Raw genomic sequence first — 15,340 nt, forward strand, 5'->3', positions numbered from 1 at the left:
TCCTGCCTCTACTCTTGGATAGGAAGGCTCTGTGGTCTTCATTTGAGAGCGACTGAAGATCTGTTATTAACAGACCAGCAGGGATGGGCCTGGCCCAGTTTAGTGGCTCATCGATTCCTTTCTCTTCTCTTGTCAGCATTTAAGAATTTTGAGAGGTAAGCTAGAGGGGATGTGAAGTGAAGCAAAGTGAGAGACCCAGAGGGTTTCTTATCCCTCTTCTGTGTCTATCAATCAGTCTTTGACTTGTATTATCTAATCATTTCTTCACTCAATTTTAGGTTATAGAATAATGAAAAGAAAGAGAAAGAAACCCAATACACTTACTACCAACTCATTTATTGAGTTGAACACTATCTAAGGTTGTTCACTTGCCATTTGTTCTCTTATAGCACACAAATGTCTGTTTGATGATCACATAGTGAGAGGAGATATCTTTTTTATGATGTGAACCTGTCAGGAAGAGAACACTAAATGAGTACCAGCCATAGACTTCCGAAGTGAGGAAAGAAGTTCACTATTAATGCTTTGTATTTGTATCAACCCCCTGAAAGTAATTGAGGGGGCTTGAAGTGGAGCATTTGTCATTTGGGATTTTTTTAGGGAGCTCACTCTTTACTAGATCACTCTTTTGGCATCTAGGATTTAACTCATGTCCCAATCTCCCACTCTAAATAGATGTTTTTGAAAATGTCAGAGAAAATGTTTAATTACTATATTGTTTTAAGAGACCATATGATTTTGGTAATTAGAAACAGTAAAGCAGATCTGTTATTCACAAAACAGAATACTTGCAAATAGTACTAAATTCAGCCTCAGATATTTGGCAATTGAGCAGTTTAGTGAGGAATCTTAGCTTCTTTTATATTTAATGACTGCATGAAAATTAAGGGGTTAAAATAGAACTCACTGGATTTTTTTGCTCTCTTTTAAGATACTTTATTGTAAAAAGATAGCTCATTTTCCTACTAGACCTTATTTTCTGATATTTTTAGTAAGTTTAGGAAAAGTGGTACATATTCATAGATACTACTCCATTGGTTTGCACCATTGAGCTGACAATAGTTAAGTTGTTAGCTTACAAAGTATAAACATTGAGGGAGAATTGTAATCTAGTAGGTAATCTATCTTTGTAACTTTCACAGTCCTTTTGATCCTACCAAGACACATCTTGAAGGTGCACAGTTGCAGGCCTGTGTGTATGTGTATGCAGTAGAGGGTTTGAATCCAGTCTAGTGCTTGTTCATCTTGCTTGTTCTGCTGGTTCTCTATCACTTGAGACATACCTCTTAGAGCTAGAGTCAAGTGGACTTTTCTGCCTAGGCTGGCCTCAAAACTCGATTCTCCAGATCTTATCCTCCTCTGAGCAGCTAGAATTACAAGTGTGAGACACTTAATTCCTGGATACTAATTACATTTTTAACTCATGTAAGTTTCCATGAAGGAAATGGAAACCACTGTCAACATCTTTACTATCTTGGAATGGTGCATTATTTTTATTGTAGTGTCACATTCTGTACTTACCCCTTTAAATTTCACAGGGTTTACTTGTGGCTGGAATGAAAATAAGAGCTACCTTGATAGGGAAAGGGAAATTGTCTCAAAAAGAGCATCTAAATGATGACTGTTTGCTAACATGAAAGTCCTTTCTTTGTCTCGGTAAAAGTGTTTAGTTCTGGAAGAAGCCAGACATAAACTCCCATTACCTCATCGACCCCAGAAAAGTGTTCTGGAGCAGTTGTTATAATTTATATGACTCTGGTGATATATCAGGCTTTTATTTATTTATTTTCTTTAAAGAATAAAGTCATTGACCAAGACTAGAATTATAGGAGATCTCAGTGATTGCTCTAGGTAGCAACAACTTATAAGGGAATCTACACTGCAGAATTCTCAAGTATGTTACTTACTTTTCCATACAAATGCCACTCATTTTTTAGTTCCTATTTGTGGCAGAGGTTGCCAGTAACTTTATACAAATTGTCTTGATAGGATTTTTAGTCTCCTGTTTGGAGAGGAATTTATGATATATGATTTGAGCAACATTTTGAAGATCTTCCTCCAATCAACCAACCAAACTACCTACCTACATACCTTTGTTTTTATATTCCTAGATTTAAATTTAATGTGACGTATAAAGTATCATGACAAAGTCACTTTTTTGTATATTTTCATTACTATACAGCTTAATTGAATATGAAAAAGAAATGGAAAGGTTGGAAGTATGAGAAGGGAAATTGGTGAAACTGGATGATTATGGTAATTTTATACATGTTACACAATGTTTTTTCCATTTTGTTTGAGGGCACATTGTCAAATATCCTGCATATGTTAGGAGTGGGCTATTTTAGAAGAAAAGACATGAAGCAACTAAATGAGGCAAATAATTTTTCTCTCTTTCTCTCTTTCTTTCTTTCTTTCTTTCTTTCTTTCTTTCTTTCTTTCTTTCTTTCTTTCTTTCTTTCTTTCTTTCTTTCTCGCTTTCTTGCTTTCTCTCTTGCTTGCTTTCTCTCTCCCATCCTTCTTTCCCTCCCTCCCTCCCTCCCTACCTCCCTCCCTCCCTTTCTTTCTTCCTTCCTTCCTTCCTTCCTTCCTTGCTTTCTCGCTTTCTCTCTCCCATCCTTCCTTCCCTCCCTCCCTCCCTCTCTTTCTTTTCTTTCTTTCTCTCTCTCTATCCCTCCTTCCTTCCTTCCCTCTCTTCCCTCCCTCTCTTCCCTCCCTCCCTCTTCTCTCTCCTTCCTTCCTTCCTTCCTTTTCCTCTTTCTCTCTCTCTTTCTTTCTTTCTTTCCTTTCTATCTTTCTTTTTTTCTTTCTTCTCCTATGATCCTCCTCACATTCTCTTTACATTGTCAAATATCCTGCATGTTAGAAGTGGGCTATTCTACAAGAAATTATTTTGAATGGACAAAAATTAAGACATGGAGCAAGTAAAGGAGCCAAATAATTTCCTTTTTAAAAAATGAAATTCTAGGCTCCTGTGATCCTCCTCACTCTCTCTCTTCTGGCCATTGTTACACATATTATTTGTGGGCTCTTTGATAATAATTAAACCAAGCTACCATCTGACAAGATCTAGCTTGCTAAAATGCACTGATTGTGTCTAGTTAGGTGGTGCCAGGAATTTGGGAATCTTCTTCCACTAGTGATGATTTATGAAAACCATTCTAGATCCTCTTTCTATACCACTGGACTGTATCTTCTGCTTTATGTTGCTGTAATAAAATACTTGAGGCTAGTGTAAAGAATAGAAATTTATTTAGCTCAAGGTTCTGTAGACTGAGAAATCAACAAACACAGTACAAGAACTTCTTGCTATATCATAACATGTCAGAGACAGAGCATAGCATATGCTGAGACAGAGCAAGTGCTCGCTGAGACCTCTTCCTCTTCCTATAAAGCTACATCCTTGGTGCACCTCCTTCCTGACCTCATTTAATGCTAATTATCTCCTGGAGGCCCCCACCTACAAATCCAAAATGAACCAAGGGATTAAGTTTCCATCACTTATACTTTTGGTAGATATATTCAAACCATAGAACAGTGTTATTTTCAATTTCTAGGTAACTAAGTTTTCTCTTCTCCTCTCTTTTTCTTGTCCGTTGCTTCCCTTTTTCTCTTCTCACAGTAGTTTCTTTCCTCTCTGCCTCCTTCCCAATGCTCAGGATCATACTCAAGGACTGTAGGCAAGCACTTTGCCACTGAACTGCAATCCCAAATCTTACCCATGCTTTCTTTCTAGATAACATACCACTTTGTACAATTATAAGAAAGGGTTTTGTAATATAGTTCAACTCAGGAGTTATTCATTAGCCCCTGTTATGAGCAAAGCAGTATTTTAGGTATTATGGGAGTCCAAAGGTGAGTGTGACATAGACTGTGGCTTCGAGCTAGCATTAAAATGGGGTTGGCACTCTGGAAAGCAATATGGAGGTTCCTCAAAAAACTCTACATAGAGCTCCCCTATGACCCAGCAATCCCACTTCTGGGCATTTACCCAAATGATCACAAGCAAGGCCATACTAAAGCTACCAGCACAACTATGTTTATCACAGTATTATTCACCATAGCTGAGATATGGAACCAACCCAGATGTCCCTCAGTAGATGAATGGATCAAGAAAATGTGATATATACATATATATGTACAATGTACAATGTGTGTGTGTGTGTGTGTGTGTGTGTGTGTGTATATATATATATATGTACAATGATACCACCCCACTTGTTAGGAAATGAAAAGACTTTGAAAAAAATATATTTAAGTGAAGTAAGCCAGGCCCAAAGAAACATAGGTCCCATTGTTTCCCTTATTTGCAAAAACTAGTATATATCTAGGATAATCTTACTAGACAAACAGAAAAGATCAAAAGCTATGTACATATGACCATATAAGATGATGCTAAGTGAAATGAGTCCCAATATATGGACATGAGGTTTTTTTTTCTTTGTTGTGGTTGTTTTTATTTATTATTATTTTTTGGCTGTCGAGGGGCCTGAACTTTGGGCCTGGGCACTGTCCCTGAGCTCTTCAGCTCAAGGCTAGTGCTCTACCTCTTGAGCCACAGCGCCACTTCCGGCTTTTTCTGCTTATGTGTTGCTGAGGAATTGAACCCAGGGCCTCATGCATGCAAGGCAAGCACTACCACTGAGCCACCTTGACAGCCCCGTTTTTTAATATACTGTGTGATTTGTTTCTTTTGTATGTTCTTCTCCCTATGGTATACACCATGTTGTCACTGTATTTGATTCTGGTGCCCTGCATCTTTCTAGTTTGAAACAAGGACACGGGATGACCCATTGTAACAATGAGATGTACAAGACAATATGTTGAAAACGACCTTTACAACTTTGAGGGGGCAGGGAGGAGTTGGGGAGTTGGAGAGGGAAGGGATAGTAGGGGAAAAGCAAAGGAGGGGGTAACATTCTCGATAGGAAATGGACTCATTACCTTATTCATGTAACTGTAACCACTCTGTACAGTATCTTTACAATAAAAATATTTTTAAAAATGGGGTTGTGGGGGTAGTAGTGGAGGTGGGAAGGAAGGGATGGGAGGGGAACAATGCTCAATAGGAAATGTACTCATTACCTTGCTCATGTAACTATAACCCTTCTGTACAGTAGTTTTACAATAAAAAAACGTACAAAAATGGGGTTGGAAGATGAGTTTGAAAGATGAAGAAATAGAACATGTTAAGTATTTCTGTCTAAGTGTCAAAAGAGAAGGAGGATCTCATTAGATAGAACTCACTCTTATTTGCTGAAGTTTGCTGGTTTTGTTTTGATTTCTCTTCTTCCTTTGGTGAAGATTAAGGTCCAGATAAAAAATAAGAAATTATAGAGAAGCAAGTACTTTAAAATAACTTTTATTAAGTAAGTAATGTTTATTAAGCAGATAAACCATGTTTACATGAAGCCATTACTACCCTTGACTTATAGAAACATAACTTAAGATTTCAGAGAGTAGGGTAGTACTAGTTCTTAGCAGGTTCTAAATTGTTCAGGAGCTGATTATCCAGTTGGAGAATTATTTACATTTCTTTCTTTCACTCCTCTTTTTCCATTTCTCCTCAGATTTTTGTGACATTTCTGTATACAGATTCCATAGCTAGTAAAAAGGAAAATAAGGTTAATGAATTAATTGTAAATCTTCAGAAAGGATAGTTGATAGAAAGGTGGTGATATTTGGGAAAAATGAGGTAAAATTGCTGCATTTAGCTATCATCAATAATAAATGAGAAAAATAAATGAGATGGAAATCAGTGGAACTTGGCTTGTGAGTGACTTGTCAGGGTACATCTTAAGAATGGGCAAAGTCTCTTCCCTCCCTGTCCCTTCCCAGTTTCCCTCCCTTTCCCCCTCCCTTCTCTCCTCCCCTCTACTTTCTCCTCTCCTCACCTCTCCCCTCTCTTTTCCTCCCACTTCTTCTCTCCTCTCCCCTCCCCTCCTCTCCTCTCCCCTCCCTTCCTCTCATCTCCCCTCCTCTCCTCTCCTTTCTTCCCCTTCCCCACTCTCCTTTCTTTCCCTCCTCCTCCTCCCCCTCCTCCTCCCCCTCCTCCTTCCCCTGCTCCTCCTCTTCCTGGCAGTGCTGGTGAGACAGGTACTCTGCTACTTGAGCCACAGTCCATCCTGAAGAGTATTTCTTGATTGATCCAGTTCAGAATTTTTCTTAATTTACATATTTTCCTAAGCTATGGCCTCTGTTATCCAATAATTTTGTGAAGTTTTATTTAATCTTTTTCTGAGTATTTTGAGGAACATAGCATTTAAATTTCTGAGTCAATTTCCTAGAAGACTGACCTAGGTTAAATGGTTATAACTGCAGAGGTCCATGCTATGAAGTGCTTTTTAGAAATCTGGAAAGCAAACAGAGCATTTGGCTCCAGATACTTAACTCTAACACATCTTAGCCAATTAGAATTTGTGCCAACTGTCATTCAATATTTGCATCTATAGTTAAAAGATGAGAACCTTAAGTTGAAAGTGTTTATGGTTCTTCCTTTGTCTCAGGAAGAAATGGTTTGGCTTGTCAGCAAGAGATTATTGTTGCTAGGATCACTACTAGACTGTAAGTGGTCTGGAAGCTATCTTCCAAGAGATCCTTTCATCATTTAGTTTATAAGTAGTATAAGTAGTGGGTAAAATATAATGATAAAATACTTAATGGATTCACAAATCCACTATAAGAGTTGGTGGGAGTTTATTCCTGCAGAGGCAGAGTGTTCATTAGTGCTGAGGAGGAGAGAGATTTCTGTTCATGCCTGTTGTTCTGTTCATGATGTTGGGAAAGTATCATATCTACACCTATAACGCCTTTCCTATTACCATAGCAACAAAGTCAAGAGGTTTCTATCTCTTCTATTTAAACCATTTGAACGATAATCTTTTAGATAAGAGAGATATGCATTTGAATTCTAATCTCTGAAAAAAAACAATTTTTATTAACGTAACTGTTGACGAGTAAAAATTAGATATGTGTATGATATACAAAATGATGTTTTGATGTAAGTGTACAGGAGAGTATGATTAAATAATGCTAATAATATATCATTGCTTCGTTTATTTTGTTGTGGTGAAAACATCGAGGAGCTACACTTTACATTAATAAAATTAATTCTAGTTGCCATATCATACAATAGGTCTCTCAAACCTAATTACCTTGTCTAACTGAGTTTTGTACCCTTTAACCAATACCGCCCTACTCTTCCCATATTCCATCCTAGTCCTGGCAACCAACCACCATCGTACTCTCTGCTGCTACAAGCTACGTAGTTTTAGATTCTGCATATGAGTGAGATAATGTGTTGAATATACTTTTGTGATTATGTCCAAAAATCCTTTGTCACACTTTAGTCTGAACAAAGGAAAGATCATGGACCTTTCCCTTGTATTTTCTTTTAGTAGTTATATAGTTTCAGGTCCTACATTGAAATCCTTGACCTGTTTGTGTTGCTTTTCTATTTTCTGAAAGGTAGGTGTCCAATTTCTTCTGATGCTTTTCTTCCTGGCTTGTAGATTGTTGGTGTGTTCACATACTCTTCCCTCTGTATGCATCTGTGTCCTAGGTACCTCTTATAAGGACATCAGTTCTTTTGGAGTAAGGCCAACTCTGATAACCTCATGTCTAAATATGGTCACACTCTGAGGTACTGGGGGTTAGGAGGACTTCAACATACAAATTTTGGAGGGACACATTTTAGCTCATACCAAGACCAAGACCAAAGCATTAGTATTACTAACAACTGGCTCCTAAATGATTCCAGTGTGCTGCCTAAGTTGAGAGTTAATACCCCATAATACTCTCAATCCTGGTTGTGTTCACTGGAATAGTTTAAAATAAAGAACCAAGGAACCCTGCATTCCACGGGTTAGGCAGGGGTACCTCATGGATGTGTGCTGATCAGCATGGGTCGGATTCTCTGTTTATAGTCTCTAGGTAACTTTAATGTGTAGCTACTTTTGTGTGAGCAAACGTGATAACCACTACACTATGGAAACCAGCTACTTTTGAATGCCACCGTCTTAAGGTCTGTGTTTCTCACCTTTCTCCAACTTCAAAAGTTCTGAAGAAATACAGCTTCTTGTTACATACATATATTCCATGACACATCATAGAGGGCTAAAAAATGAAGGTAAACTTCTGAGGTGGTAGAGTTTCAAATGTCAAGCAAGAGTTTTGTCATACAAGTTTGCATACAATCTAACACAGCTTTTTTTTTGTGCTTAATAAAAACAAATGAATGGAAGTGGATCATATCACTCAGAAAGCAAAAGACTGAAAGTTAGTGATTAAGTTGACTGAAATGTCATTACTTTTGCTAAGGAATAACAATTCCTGGTTAAAGACATGGTGATTTTTGGAGGAGACTAGACTTCTCTTTCTACATGATATCAAAATCTGATAGAAATTACTTGATTTAATCAGGCTAATTTTTGTGTTTGGAACTGAAGTCACTTATCTGGCATTTTTTTTTCATTAAGGCTCCCAAGTAACTGGCTACTTCCAGAGTGCTACACTGTGAAAGATTATTGTATGAAGCCACAGATCAGCTGCCTCTGTCGTGTGCTGAAATTGATTGTGTGTACTTCTTTACTTTCTAGTTTTAAAGAAGGCTGTACTTGGGTGTGAGGAAATAGTATTGTTGTTTCAGTAACAACAGATGATTTCTGTTATGCTGTATTATACTAGTCTTTTCTATTGAGCTTCTATTTTTAAAGTTTTATTATTTAATCCTATTTAAGATATTTTTTTAACTCTCAAGGGAGAGTTAGCTCAGTTATCTACCTCAGTCCTTGGGTCCGTGAGAAAGAATTCAGGCAAGATGTGAAGCATAATACAATGCTAGAAAAGCTTATTATGAAAGGAATGTCAGGTCTTGACACTGAAAAGCCAAAACATGGTGAAAGGAGATTATTACATGGCATGCTGCTATAGGAAGATGGTACTTCAATTTATCGTTTTCAACCTTCAGGGCACAGATGTGAACATTAAGTCTAAGTAGAAGAATTAGAGGTAAGGGATAAATGGTATATGTGAAGAGTTCCAGTTTAGGTGCCTTGTCATTATCTTAGCTCTGGTAAGCTTCCCAGTTATGTCTTGTGAGGTTGATATTGCTGTTATCACTTAAGGGGAGCAATTTGATTTCTATGAGATGATGATTCCTCCTCCAAGGTACATAGATAATTGTTGCATAGATAATTGTCCTCCTTTAGGGGTGGGGTTTCTGTCCTACAGAGTTCTGTTCTTGTATAAGTAATTTTAATCCCTTATGATAAAGACCTTATCTCTCAGTTCTTTGTTCTGCTGAATCCCAAGATTGCACATTGTAGAAAAAAATCAGTTTTGTGCAAAGTAAAATGCAAAGAAAAACACAAAATGGAATACAAATGGAAAGAGATGCCAAGCTTGTGCCAAGAAGAGTCTTAAGTATGATGTCAGTGCCCTCAGTAAAATTCACATACCTGTTATTAATACATTTCCTTTTATAAAAATTAATTTATTGTTATTGTAATGGTGATAAAGAAGGGTTACAGTTACATGAGTCAGATAAAGAGTACATTTCTTTTGAACAATGTAACCTCTTCCCTTGCTCTCTCCCAGTTTTTCCTCCCCATCCCTACCCACAAGTTGTATAGTTCATTTTCAATATAGTGTATAGTGAGCATCACTGCTGCATTTGTTCATCCTTTGTTCCATCATTTCTGTGCCCCCCATTACTATCCCAAAGACAGATAAATAAACAAATAAGACAAAAGGAAATGAAAACAAAAAACAGCAACAAAGAGGAAAAAAACCTCATTTTCATTTCCTGGAGTTCATTTTGATAAATACTATTTTATTTGGTCAGATGCACAAAACTATTCTGCCTATGTGATTCTCTCCTAAGAATATCCTCCTTTGGTTTCATTCTGTGTGAATGTCTAGAAACCTCTATGTCTCAGTGTTTTTAATTTAAAAAATTTTAAATCCAGTGTGTTTACTTTTGTAGATTTATAGGCACATTCTAGTTACAACTCTAACTATGAGAGAAACCATGAAATCTATGCTTCTTTGGGTCTGACTTACTTTGGTTAACATAATTTTTGGCAAGTCTTTCCATTTCTTTATGAATGGAACATTATTATTCTTTCTGATTGAAGTGTAGAATTACATTGTGTATATATATGTATATATATGCATATATGTACCACATTTTCTTGATTCGTTTGTCCATTGAGGGGCAAATGGATTGATTTTGTATCTTGGCTGTGGTAAACAATGCTGGAATGAACATAATTGTGTAATTGTGTGACTTTGTTTGTGTTCTACTGGATAAATACCCAGGAGTGGAATTGCTGGGTTCCAGGAAAGCTCAATGTTTAGTCTTTTTTTTTTTTTTTGCCAGTCCTGGGGCTTGAATGCAGGGCCTGGGCACTGTCCCTGAGTTTCTTTTTGCTCAAGGTTACCACTCTACCACTTGAGCCGAGCACCACTTCCAACCTTTTTTGTTTATGTGGTACTGAAGAATCGAACCCCGGGCTTCATGCAGGCTAGGCAAGCACTCTACCACTACGCCACATTCTCAGCTCTATATTTAGTATTTTGAGGAAACTTTATATTGCTTTCTAAAGCGGTTGAACAAATTTACATTCCCATCGACTATGTAGTAGAGTTCACTTTTGGCTACATCCTCACCAGCACTTATTATTGTTGGTTTCTTGATAATGACCATTCTAACTGGGGTGAGGTAGAATCTCAATGTTGTTTTGATTCACATTTCTTTTATGGCCAGAAACATTTCTTCCTGTGTCTCTTGCCCATTCTAACTTCTTCTCTAAATCTTTAGCCCATTTGTTAATTGGGTTGTTGTTTCTTTGAGGGTTTGTTTTTTTAAATCATTTCCTTTAAAATCAGGAGTGAGACAATATGTCCCCTCTCTGAACTCTCTTCAATATAGTACTTGAATTCCTAGCAAGAGCAATAAGGCAGGAGAAAAACGTAAAGGGGATCCAAATTGGCAAAGAAATAAAACTATCCCTCTTTGCATAGACATGATCCTGTATTTAAAGAACCCTATGGCTTCCCTCCCCCAAGTTACTTGAGCTGATCTGAAACTTTGGCAAAGTAGCAGGGCGTAAAATCAGCCCACAAAAGTCAGTAGCTTTACTGTATGCCAACAATGAGAAGAGTGAAACTGAAATCAGGAAAGCAACTCCATTTGCAATAGCCTAAAAATACCTAGGAATTAACTTAAACCAAAGATGTGAAGGACCTCTATTGTGAAAACTTTAAAAACCTGGAAAAAAGTGAAGAAGACTTAAGGAAATGGAAAAATGTTTCATGCTCCTGGATTAGAAGGATTAACATTGTGAAAATGACAATGCTGCCCAAAGCAATTGATAGATTCAATGCAGTACCCACCAAAATCCTAACAATATTCTTCAATGAAACAGAGAAAGCAATCCAAAAATTCATATGGAATAACAAAAGACTCTGAATAGCAAAAACAATCTTTAGCAAGAACAGTGTTGGACAAATATATATACCAAACTTCAAACTATTACAAAGACATAGTAATAAAAACAGCTTGGTTTTGGCAGAAGAATAGACCTGCGAGCCAAAGGAACAGAATAGAAGACCCACAAATGAACCCACAGACCTATAGACACCTAATATTTGATAAGGAAGCCAAAAACATAGGTTGGAAGAAAGACAGCCTCTTAAATAGTGCTGGCAGAATTGTCTATACACATGCAGAAAACTGAAACTAGGTTCTTATATATCACCCTACACCAGAATCAATTCTAAATGGATCAAAGACCCCAATGTAAGGCCAGATACCCTGAAAATATTACAGGAAGGGGTAGCAGATACATTAAGACTCCTGGGAATGGGTCAAAACTTCCTATGTGAAGCTCCAAAATTGCAACAAATCAAAGAAAGACTAAATAAATGGAATTACATTAAACTGAAGAGTTTCTGTATGGCAAAGGATATATCTAGGAGCTGGGCATGGGTGGCTCATGCCTATAATCCTAACTACTCGGGAGGCTGAGATCTGAGGATCACGGTTCAAAGCCAGCCAGGGCAAGAAAGTCTGTGAGACTCTTTTCTCCAAATACCCACCAGAAAACCAGAAGTGGTGCTGTGGCTCAAGTGGTAGAGCTCTTGCCTTGAGCCGAAGAGCTGAGGGAAAGCTCAAGCTCACAGAAAAAAAATTGGGGTGGGGGTGACTGAAGATACCTCAGGATGCTCTGGGAGAGGCGGCTGGCTGCCTAATGGGCTGTCAGGTTTGCATAAGATTTAATTGGGAAAAAGTCTCTCACATAAAGTTGCAAAAGCATTAATGCTATTGGACACACACTTAGAAATGGACTCAGAAACCAAGGAAGAAGTCCCTTTGTTTGAGGCATGTATTTTCTCTGGTGGAATTGAAAGCCAGGTTCTGAAATGTGGACCCTGGACTGACCTTTTTAATGAGCAAAGTATCAACTAGGCCTAAACTGCTTATTGTCATTATTTCTGGTTACCCAGGTTTTCCTTTCTTTTATATGCCATTTGCAAAAGCATTGTATTCCTTGACTGGCAGATGCTTTCGAGTTTGGATTATTTTTCATGCTGGACATGTATTGGTCCCTGCAAACAAAGCGATATGTTCAACTTCAGAAGGTCCAAGTGCTCAAGAAATTGAGGGTGTCTATGGGTTGAATGGCCAAATAGAACACAAACTAGCTTTTCTGAAAACTCATGTGCCAAAGGAATGAAAATTATGCTCATTGGCCATTCAGTAGGCAGCTATCTTGCTCTTCAGGTCTTGAAGCAAGCCCCTGAGCTCCCAGGCTTTCACACCTTTCTGCTGTTCCCAACAATTGAACGATTATCTGAGTCACCCACTGCCAAGATTGCCACTCCAATATTGTGCTGACTTTGCTATGTATTCTATGTTCCTGGCTACTTCGTACTTAAACTATGTCCTGAGATAATCAGGTGCTTGGTGATCAAAATGAGCCTTCATCTAATGAACATGAAGCGTGAATTCTTGCCACAAGAAATATTATAGCTGTTCTGCTTTGCTAATGCTGCCTACCTTGGAGCCCAAGAAATAATACAGGTGGTGAAGAGAGATGATGAAACCATAAAGAAAAATATATCCAAGTTTACATTTTACTATGGCACAGTGAGTGGTTGGTGTCCAGTAAAATACTTATAAGACATCAAGAAAGATTTTCCAGAAAGAGATATTTGACTCTGTGAGAAAATATACCTTACGCTTTTTTCCTCGATTTTAGCCAGGAAATAGCTGTCATAGTTGCTGACTGGCTAAAGGATAATCTGTCCAAAATATAAAAACTGACAAAGAAATGAACACCTATGGACAGTATGTGAAACAGTAGGTTTCCGATGCTTAAGATGTAAATGTTTGATTTTAATGTTTGATGTTAGAAAAGGAAGATGTGAGCACCACTTAGTGCTCAGGGAGCACACACAGTCATTTAAATGGCTTCTCTTTGCACAAGATACCCAATGGCACAAAATAGTGGATTTAGGTCAGCAGGATCCTTGGAAAAAAAAAGGAAAAGCTAAATGTAGGTGGCTTTAAGTTTCCTTGCAGAATAGACTCCTGGAAGAAACCATGAAATACTTACTAGAAAATGGAAAAGAGATGAGTGGATCTGAAGTGCACAGTCTGATATGTGAAGGGCATGGGACCATGACATGCTCCTGTTCCCATAGCAGGAAGTGGACTTGGGTTTCCTTTAAAGACAGAGGATGAAAATCAGCCCAGACTAATGGTGTATAGTGCTTGTCTGACTTCATGCTTTTCCTGATTCGACCAAGAGTCAAGTTTGCCAGACATTGGCTAGACATTATTCTGGTCAACTAACCAATTTTGGATCCCAACTCTGCCTTCTGCTGCAGGGCAACCAATAAGCAGGCTTCAGGCTGAGCCTTAATCCTCCATGACCCTCCAGAGCTAGGCAAGGAGGTATGGGGCTGTCCAGAATCAGACTTACATGGCCATCCATGCAGTTGCTGTGTCTGTGATTCTTGCAGTAACACTCAGTTGAAGACCAGACACAAGCCACAATTACTGACTATCCTAGTCATTAATGCTGATGTTCCTATCTACTTCTGAAAAAGTCTTAGTAAATAACTTCCTGATGTTTTAAATTGCTGAGCTAGAGTGTTATATAAATTGGTTATCCATTTGCATTAACTTCCTTAGAAATAACTTTGCTAATGAATCCAAGTATTAGCTATTAAATTTTGTGAATTCGCCCTTCCTGGATACCTTAAGTGTAGTAGAGAAGAAGCCTGTTTGTGGCTAGGGAAGGGCCAACAGTAGTGCTGCCTCCCTAAACTGACTCAATACTGAGACCTTTGGGGCCAAGAAAATCCCACTGGCTGCAGTGCACAGTGACAGTTGATGATCAGTCAGAAGCATCCCATTTCCTCTCAGAGGAAAAGCTCTCATGCATCCTCATTCCTTCCCTCCAAACTGAAAGCCCCCTGATGCACCATTCCACCCTGACGATATGCTGTCCCCCAGGCTTTAGCATGCTTCATGGCAAAGGAACTAGCTTCTCAGAAGGAAGAAACCACACCTGAGATCAGAAGTATTCTTGTCCCTGGGAAAGAGTCACGAGGTACTCAGGCCACAGCTCCAGAGCTGCATGAGTCCTTCTTGGTATTCTTATGGGAGGCCAGGGAAGCTGACATTGGAAGCTGGGACTCACATCTGAGAGCCTTGCAAGAGGCTCGATAGCATGAAACTGATGCACATAAACAAGTACTGTTCAATCAGATCTCCCACAAACAAGAGTCATATCCACTGCTGTTCTTTTAGAGGTTAGTTGACATCACTATTTCCAAAATCTGCTTTATGAAATTGTATCTTTTGTTTCTGAGAACTGAAGAGATTCCTGCTCTTAATTCCTTTTCCTCATCTAAACACCTTATTAGTTTTCAAAATAAATGTTTTATCAGTAAAAATTACCAGCTATTCATGAGACAAGGGCTTCATATCTAACATATACTTAGAGCTCAAAAAATTAAACCTCCAATTATAAACACACTTTTAATAGAATGAAAATGAGTTGTCTGTAGAGTAAGAATGACAACATTAGCTTTTGGTGTTTGAGTACTTACTGAGATTGTGAGAAATTCCTATCCCTACCTCCAGTGTAAAACGGCTGACATCACCTGTGACCTGCACTACTGAAAATCCATTAATAAAGAACTCAAAGAGTGCAGTCACATTACCTGCTTTCATTTAATACAAACCAAGTCTAACCTGGGATATATGTGGCCTCGATAATGATTTTATCAGTGGAAGGAACTACTTTGCTTTAGAAATGGACTT

The 15,340-nt window shown here is 38.1% G+C and overlaps 1 protein-coding gene and 1 pseudogene across 1 annotated transcript in view; both read left to right on the forward strand.

The window, feature by feature from the left end:
* The window catches only part of Plcl1 (phospholipase C-like 1), a 346,900-nt gene that overhangs the window by 129,024 nt on the left and 202,536 nt on the right, over positions 1 to 15,340 (forward strand). The window lies entirely within an intron of this gene.
* On the forward strand, positions 12,347 to 13,406 carry LOC105981986 (annotated as a pseudogene).

The sequence above is a fragment of the Dipodomys ordii genome, unplaced genomic scaffold (genome assembly GCF_000151885.1).
Source record: "Dipodomys ordii isolate 6190 unplaced genomic scaffold, Dord_2.0 Scaffold1, whole genome shotgun sequence".
Lineage (NCBI taxonomy): Eukaryota > Metazoa > Chordata > Mammalia > Rodentia > Heteromyidae > Dipodomys > Dipodomys ordii.